Below are 9,083 nucleotides of genomic sequence, written 5' to 3'. Positions count from 1 at the left end.
TCTGTGACTGACCCTGGGATTGTGTGATGGGACGGTGTGGAGGGAGATTCACTCTGTGTCTGACCCTGGGAGTTTGCGATGGGAGTGTGTGGAGGGAGATTCACTCTGTGTCTGACGCCGGGAGTGTGTGTTGGAATGGTTGCACGTAGATTCCGTCTGTCACTGACCCTGGGAGTGTGTGATGGGACGGGGTCGAGGGAAATTCACTCTGTATCTGACCCTGGGAGTGTCTGATGGGACAGTGTGGAGGGAGATTCACTCTGTGACTGTCCCCGGGAGTCTGTGATGGGACAGTGTGGAGGGAGATTCACTGTGTTTCTGACCGCAGGAGTGTGTGATGGGAGATTCATTTTGTGTCTAACCCTGGGAGCGTGTGATGGGACAGTATGGAGGGAGATTCATTCTGTGTCTGACCCCGGGAGTGTGTGATGGGACAGTGTGGAGAGAGATTCATTCTGTGTCTGACCCCGGGAGTGTGTGATGGGACTGTGTGGAGGGAGATTCAGTCTGTGTCTGACCCTGAGAGTGTGTAATGGGAGTGTGTGGAGGGAGATTCACTCTGTCCCTGACCCTGGGAGAGTGTGATGGGAGTGTGTGGAGGGAGATTGACTCTGTGTCTAACCCTGGGAGTGTGTGATGGGAAGGTGTGGAGGGAGATTCACTCTGACCCTAACCCTGGGAGTGTGTGATCGGACGGTGTGGAGGGAGATTCTCTCTGTGTCTAACCCTGGGAGAGTGTGGAGTGAGCTTCTCTCTGAGTCTGACCCTGGGAGTGTGTGATGGGACGGGGTCGAGGGAGATTCACTCTGTTTCTGACCCCGGGAGTGTATGATGGGACGGTGTGGAGGGAGATTTACTTTGTGTCTGACTCTGGGAGTGTGTGATCAGACAGTGTGGAGGGAGATTCACTCTGTGTCTCTCCCTGGGAGGATGAGATGGGACAGTGTGGAGGGAGATTCACTTTGTGTCTGACCCCGGGAGTGTGTGATGGGACGGTGTGGAGGGAGATTGACTCTGTGTCTAACCCTGAGAGTGTGTGATGGGATAGTCTGGAGGGAGATTTACTCTGTGTCTGACCCCGGGAGTGTGTGATGGGAAGGTGTGGAGGGAGATTCACTCTGTCCCTAACCCTGGGAGTGTGTGATGGGATGGTGTGGAGGGAGATTCTCTCTGTGTCTGAACCCTGGAGTGTGTGATGGGAGTGTGTGGAGGGAGATTCACTCTGTGTCTGACCCCGGGAGTGTGTGATGGGACAGTGTGGAGAGAGATTCATTCTGTGTCTGACCCCGGGAGTGTGTGATGGGACTGTGTGGAGGGAGATTCACTCTGTGTCTGACCCTGGGAGTGTGTAATGGGACAGTGTGGAGGGAGATTCACTCTGTGTCTGACCCTGGGAGTGTGTGATGGGACGGTGTGGAGGGAGATTCTCTCTTTGTCTGAACCCTGGAGTGTGTGATGGGAGAGTGTGGAGGGAGATTCACTCTGTGACTGAACCTGGGATTGTGTGATGGGACGGTGTGGAGGGAGATTCATTCTGTGTCTGACCCCGGGAGTGTGTGATGGGAAGGTGTGTAGGGAGATTCACTCTGTCCCTGACCCTGGGAGAGTGTGATGGGACAGTGTGGAGGGAGATTCACTCTGTGTCTGACCCTGGGAGATTGTGATGGGGCAGTGTGGAGGGAGATTCACTCTGTGTCTAACCCTGGGAGTGTGTGGAGGGAGATTCACTCTCTCTCTCTGACCCAGGCAGTGTGTGATAGGACAGTGTGGAGGGAGATTCACTCTGTGACTGAACCTGGGATTGTGTGATGGGACGGTGTGGAGGGAGATTCACTCTGTGTCTGACCCTGGGAATGTGTGAAGGGACAGTGTGGAGAGAGATTCATTCTGTGTCTGACCCCGGGAGTGTGTGATGGGAAGGTGTGTAGGGAGATTCACTCTGTCCCTGACCCTGGGAGAGTGTGATGGGACAGTGTGGAGGGAGATTCACTCTGTGTCTGACCCTGGGAGATTGTGATGGGGCAGTGTGGAGGGAGATTCACTCTGTGTCTAACCCTGGGAGTGTGTGGAGGGAGATTCACTCTCTCTCTCTGACCCAGGCAGTGTGTGATAGGACAGTGTGGAGGGAGATTCACTCTGTGTCTGACGCCGGGAGTGTGTTTTGGGATGGTTGCACGTAGATTCCGTCTGTCACTGAACCTGGGAGTGTGTGATCGGACGGTGTGGAGGGAGATTCTCTCTGTGTCTGAACCCTGGAGTGTGTGATGGGAGAGTGTGGAGGGAGATTCACTCTGTGTCTGACTCCGGGTGTGTGATGGGACAGTGTGGAGGGAGATTCACTCTGTGTCTAACCCTAGGAGAGTGTGGAGGGAGATTCACTCTGTCCCTGACCCTGGGAGAGTGTGATGGGACAGTGTGGAGGGAGATTCACTCTGTGTCTGACGCCGGGAGTGTGTGTTGGGATGGTTGCACTTAGATTCCGTCTGTCACTGACCCTGGGAGTGTCTGATGTGACAGTGTGGAGGGAGATTCACTCTGTGACTGTCCCCAGGAGTCTGTGATGGGACAGTGTGGAGGGAGATTCACTCAGTGTCTGTCCCTGGGAGTGTGAGATGGGACAGTGTGGAGGGAGATTCACTTTGTGTCTGACCCCGGGAGTGTGTGATGGGACGGTGTAGAGGGAGATTAACTCTGTGTCTAACCCTGGGAGTGTGTGATGGGAGAGTGTGGAGGGAGATTCACTCTGTGTCTAACCCTGGGAGTGTGTGGAGGGAGATTCACTCCCTCTCTCTCTGATCCGGCAGTGTGTGATAGGACAGTGCGGAGTGAGCTTCTCTCTGAGTCTGACCCTGGGAGTGTGAGATGGGACGGGGTCAAGGGAGATTCACTCTTTTTCTGACCCCGGGAGTGTATGATGGGACGGTGTGGAGGGAGATTTACTCTGTGTCTGACCCTGGGAGTGTGTGATGGGACAGTGTGGTGGGAGATTCACTCTGTGTCTCTCCCTGGGAGTGTGAGATGGGACAGTGTGGAGGGAGATTCACTTTGTGTCTGACCCCGGGAGTGTGTGATGGGACGGTGTGGAGGGAGATTGACTCTGTGTCTAACCCTGGGAGTGTGTGATGGGATAGTCTGGAGGGAGATTTACTCTGTGTCTGACCCCGGGAGTGTGTGATGGGAAGGTGTGGAGGGAGATTCACTCTGTCCCGAACCCTGGGAGTGTGTGATGGGACGGTGTGGAGGGAGATTCTCTCTGTGACTGAACCCTGGAGTGTGTGAGGGGAGTGTGTGGAGGGAGATTCACTCTGTGTCTGACCCCGGGAGTGTGTGATGGGAGAGTGTGGTGGGAGATTCACTCTGTGACTGACCCTGGGATTGTGTGATGGGACGGTGTGGAGGGAGATTCAGTCTGTGTCTGACCCTGGGAGTTTGTGATGGGAGTGTCTGGAGGGAGATTCACTCTGTGTCTAACCCTGGGAGTGTGTGATGGGACAGTGTGGAGAGTGATTCATTCTGTGTCTGACCCCGGGAGTGTGTGATGGGACATTGTGGAGGGAGATTCACTCTGTGTCTAACCCTGGGAGAGTGTGGAGGGAGATTCACTCTGTCCCTGACCCTGGGAGAGTGTGATGGGACAGTGTGGAGGGAGATTCACTCTGTCCCTGACCCTGGGAGTGTGATGTGACAGGGTGGAGGGAGATTCACTCTGTGTCTGACGCCGGGAGTGTGTGATGGGACGGTGTGGAGGGAGATTCACTCGGTGTCTAACCCTGGGACTGTGTGATGGGACAGTTTGGAGGGAGATTCACTCTGTTACTAACCCTGGGAGTGTGTGATGGGACGGTGTGGAGGGAGATTCTCTCTGTGTCTGACCCCGGGAGTGTGTGATGGGAGAGTGTGGAGGGAGATTCACTCTGTGTCTGACCCTGGGAGTTTGTGGAGGGAGATTCACTCTCTCTCTCTGACCCAGGCAGTGTGTGATAGGACAGTGTGGAGGGAGATTGACTCTGTGTCTGACCCTGGGAGTGTGAGATGGGACGGGGTCAAGGGAGATTCACTCTTTTTCTGACCCCGGGAGTGTATGATGGGACGGTGTGGAGGGAGATTTACTCTGTGTCTGACCCTGGGAGTGTGTGATGGGACAGTGTGGTGGGAGATTCACTCTGTGTCTCTCCCTGGGAGTGTGAGATGGGACAGTGTGGAGGGAGATTCACTTTGTGTCTGACCCCGGGAGTGTGTGATGGGACGGTGTGGAGGGAGATTGACTCTGTGTCTAACCCTGGGAGTGTGTGATGGGATAGTCTGGAGGGAGATTTACTCTGTGTCTGACCCCGGGAGTGTGTGATGGGAAGGTGTGGAGGGAGATTCACTCTGTCCCGAACCCTGGGAGTGTGTGATGGGACGGTGTGGAGGGAGATTCTCTCTGTGACTGAACCCTGGAGTGTGTGAGGGGAGTGTGTGGAGGGAGATTCACTCTGTGTCTGACCCCGGGAGTGTGTGATGGGAGAGTGTGGTGGGAGATTCACTCTGTGACTGACCCTGGGATTGTGTGATGGGACGGTGTGGAGGGAGATTCAGTCTGTGTCTGACCCTGGGAGTTTGTGATGGGAGTGTCTGGAGGGAGATTCACTCTGTGTCTAACCCTGGGAGTGTGTGATGGGACAGTGTGGAGAGTGATTCATTCTGTGTCTGACCCCGGGAGTGTGTGATGGGACATTGTGGAGGGAGATTCACTCTGTGTCTAACCCTGGGAGAGTGTGGAGGGAGATTCACTCTGTCCCTGACCCTGGGAGAGTGTGATGGGACAGTGTGGAGGGAGATTCACTCTGTGTCTGACCCTGGGAGTGTGTGATGGGACGGTGTGGAGGGAGATTCTCTCTTTGTCTGAACCCTGGAGTGTGTGATGGGAGAGTGTGGAGGGAGATTCACTCTGTGACTGAACCTGGGATTGTGTGATGGGACGGTGTGGAGGGAGATTCATTCTGTGTCTGACCCCGGGAGTGTGTGATGGGAAGGTGTGTAGGGAGATTCACTCTGTCCCTGACCCTGGGAGAGTGTGATGGGACAGTGTGGAGGGAGATTCACTCTGTGTCTGACCCTGGGAGATTGTGATGGGGCAGTGTGGAGGGAGATTCACTCTGTGTCTAACCCTGGGAGTGTGTGGAGGGAGATTCACTCTCTCTCTCTGACCCAGGCAGTGTGTGATAGGACAGTGTGGAGGGAGATTCACTCTGTGTCTGACGCCGGGAGTGTGTTTTGGGATGGTTGCACGTAGATTCCGTCTGTCACTGAACCTGGGAGTGTGTGATCGGACGGTGTGGAGGGAGATTCTCTCTGTGTCTGAACCCTGGAGTGTGTGATGGGAGAGTGTGGAGGGAGATTCACTCTGTGTCTGACTCCGGGTGTGTGATGGGACAGTGTGGAGGGAGATTCACTCTGTGTCTAACCCTAGGAGAGTGTGGAGGGAGATTCACTCTGTCCCTGACCCTGGGAGAGTGTGATGGGACAGTGTGGAGGGAGATTCACTCTGTGTCTGACGCCGGGAGTGTGTGTTGGGATGGTTGCACTTAGATTCCGTCTGTCACTGACCCTGGGAGTGTCTGATGTGACAGTGTGGAGGGAGATTCACTCTGTGACTGTCCCCAGGAGTCTGTGATGGGACAGTGTGGAGGGAGATTCACTCAGTGTCTGTCCCTGGGAGTGTGAGATGGGACAGTGTGGAGGGAGATTCACTTTGTGTCTGACCCCGGGAGTGTGTGATGGGACGGTGTAGAGGGAGATTAACTCTGTGTCTGACCCCGGGAGTGTGTGATGGGACGGTGTAGAGGGAGATTAACTCTGTGTCTAACCCTGGGAGTGTGTGATGGGAGAGTGTGGAGGGAGATTCACTCTGTGTCTAACCCTGGGAGTGTGTGGAGGGAGATTCACTCCCTCTCTCTCTGATCCGGCAGTGTGTGATAGGACAGTGCGGAGTGAGCTTCTCTCTGAGTCTGACCCTGGGAGTGTGAGATGGGACAGTGTGGAGAGTGATTCATTCTGTGTCTGACCCTGGGAGTGTGTGATTGGACAGTGTGGAGGGAGATTCACTCTGTGTCTGACCCTGGGAGAGTGTGATGGCACGGTGTGAAGGGAGATTCACTCTGTGTCTGACCCTGGGAGTGTGTGATGGGCGAGTGTGGAGGGAGATTCACTCCCTCTCTCTCTGACCCGGCAGTGTGTGATAGGACAGTGCGGAGTGAGCTTCTCTCTGAGTCTGACCCTGGGAGTGTGTGATGGGACGGGGTCGAGGGAGATTCACTCTGTTTCTGACCCCGGGAGTGTATGATGGGACGGTGTGGAGGGAGATTTACTCTGTGTCTGACTCTGGGAGTGTGTGATCAGACAGTGTGGAGGGAGATTTACTCTGTGTCTGACCCTGGGAGTGTGTGATGGGACAGTGTGGAGGGAGATTCACTCTGTGTCTCTCCCTGGGAGTGTGAGATGGGACAGTGTGGAGGGAGATTCACTCTGTCCCTAACCCTGGGAGTGTGTGATGGGACAGTGTGGAGGGAGATTCACTCTGTCCCTGACCCTGGGAGTGTGTGTTGGGATGGTTGCACTTAGATTCCGTCTGTCACTGACCCTGGGAGTGTCTGATGGGACAGTGTGGAGGGAGATTCACTCTGTGACTGTCCCCAGGAGTCTGTGATGGGACAGTGTGGAGGGAGATTCACTCTGTCCCTGACCCTGGGAGAGTGTGATGGGACAGTGTGGAGGGAGATTCACTCTGTGTCTGACCCTGGGAGATTGTGATGGGGCAGTGTGGAGGGAGATTCACTCTGTGTCTAACCCTGGGAGTGTGTGGAGGGAGATTCACTCTCTCTCTCTGACCCAGGCAGTGTGTGATAGGACAGTGTGGAGGGAGATTCACTCTGTGACTGACGCCGGGAGTGTGTTTTGGGATGGTTGCACGTAGATTCCGTCTGTCACTGAACCTGGGAGTGTGTGATCGGACGGTGTGGAGGGAGATTCTCTCTGTGTCTGAACCCTGGAGTGTGTGATGGGAGAGTGTGGAGGGAGATTCACTCTGTGTCTGACTCCGGGTGTGTGATGGGACAGTGTGGAGGGAGATTCACTCTGTGTCTAACCCTGGGAGAGTGTGGAGGGAGATTCACTCTGTCCCTGACCCTGGGAGAGTGTGATGGGACAGTGTGGAGGGAGATTCACTCTGTGTCTGACGCCGGGAGTGTGTGTTGGGATGGTTGCACTTAGATTCCGTCTGTCACTGACCCTGGGAGTGTCTGATGTGACAGTGTGGAGGGAGATTCACTCTGTGACTGTCCCCAGGAGTCTGTGATGGGACAGTGTGGAGGGAGATTCACTCAGTGTCTGTCCCTGGGAGTGTGAGATGGGACAGTGTGGAGGGAGATTCACTTTGTGTCTGACCCCGGGAGTGTGTGATGGGACGGTGTAGAGGGAGATTAACTCTGTGTCTAACCCTGGGAGTGTGTGATGGGAGAGTGTGGAGGGAGATTCACTCTGTGTCTAACCCTGGGAGTGTGTGGAGGGAGATTCACTCCCTCTCTCTCTGATCCGGCAGTGTGTGATAGGACAGTGCGGAGTGAGCTTCTCTCTGAGTCTGACCCTGGGAGTGTGAGATGGGACGGGGTCAAGGGAGATTCACTCTGTTTCTGACCCCGGGAGTGTATGATGGGACGGTGTGGAGGGAGATTTACTCTGTGTCTGACCCTGGGAGTGTGTGATGGGACAGTGTGGTGGGAGATTCACTCTGTGTCTCTCCCTGGGAGTGTGAGATGGGACAGTGTGGAGGGAGATTCACTTTGTGTCTGACCCCGGGAGTGTGTGATGGGACGGTGTGGAGGGAGATTGACTCTGTGTCTAACCCTGGGAGTGTGTGATGGGATAGTCTGGAGGGAGATTTACTCTGTGTCTGACCCCGGGAGTGTGTGATGGGAAGGTGTGGAGGGAGATTCACTCTGTCCCGAACCCTGGGAGTGTGTGATGGGACGGTGTGGAGGGAGATTCTCTCTGTGACTGAACCCTGGAGTGTGTGAGGGGAGTGTGTGGAGGGAGATTCACTCTGTGTCTGACCCCGGGAGTGTGTGATGGGAGAGTGTGGTGGGAGATTCACTCTGTGTCTAACCCTGGGAGTGTGTGATGGGACAGTGTGGAGAGTGATTCATTCTGTGTCTGACCCCGGGAGTGTGTGATGGGACATTGTGGAGGGAGATTCACTCTGTGTCTAACCCTGGGAGAGTGTGGAGGGAGATTCACTCTGTCCCTGACCCTGGGAGAGTGTGATGGGACAGTGTGGAGGGAGATTCACTCTGTCCCTGACCCTGGGAGTGTGATGGGACAGGGTGGAGGGAGATTCACTCTGTGTCTGACGCCGGGAGTGTGTGATGGGACGGTGTGGAGGGAGATTCACTCGGTGTCTAACCCTGGGACTGTGTGATGGGACAGTTTGGAGGGAGATTCACTCTGTTACTAACCCTGGGAGTGTGTGATGGGACGGTGTGGAGGGAGATTCTCTCTGTGTCTGACCCCGGGAGTGTGTGATGGGAGAGTGTGGAGGGAGATTCACTCTGTGTCTGACCCTGGGAGTTTGTGGAGGGAGATTCACTCTCTCTCTCTGACCCAGGCAGTGTGTGATAGGACAGTGTGGAGGGAGATTGACTCTGTGTCTGACGCCAGGAGTGTGTTTTGGGATGGTTGCACGTAGATTCAGTCTGTCACTGACCCTGGGAGTGTGTGATGGGACGGGGTCGAGGGAAATACACTCTGTGACTGTCCCCGGGAGTCTGTGATGGGACAGTGTGGAAGGAGATTCACTCTGTTTCTGACCCCGGGAGTGAGTGATGAGACGGTGTGGAGGGATATTTACTCTGTGTCTGACCCTGGGAGTGTGTGATGGGACAGTGTGGAGGGAGATTCACTCAGTGTCTGTCCCTGGGAGTCTGAGATGGGACAGTGTGGAGGGAGATTCACTTTGTGTCTAACCCTGGGAGTGTGTGGAGGGAGATTCACTCCCTCTCTCTCTGATCCGGCAGTGTGTGATAGGACAGTGCGGAGTGAGCTTCTCT

This window comes from Hypanus sabinus, chromosome X1 (assembly GCF_030144855.1).
Source record: "Hypanus sabinus isolate sHypSab1 chromosome X1, sHypSab1.hap1, whole genome shotgun sequence".
Lineage (NCBI taxonomy): Eukaryota > Metazoa > Chordata > Chondrichthyes > Myliobatiformes > Dasyatidae > Hypanus > Hypanus sabinus.
The sequence above is the reverse complement of the archived record's forward strand: the minus strand, read 5'-3'. Positions refer to the sequence as shown.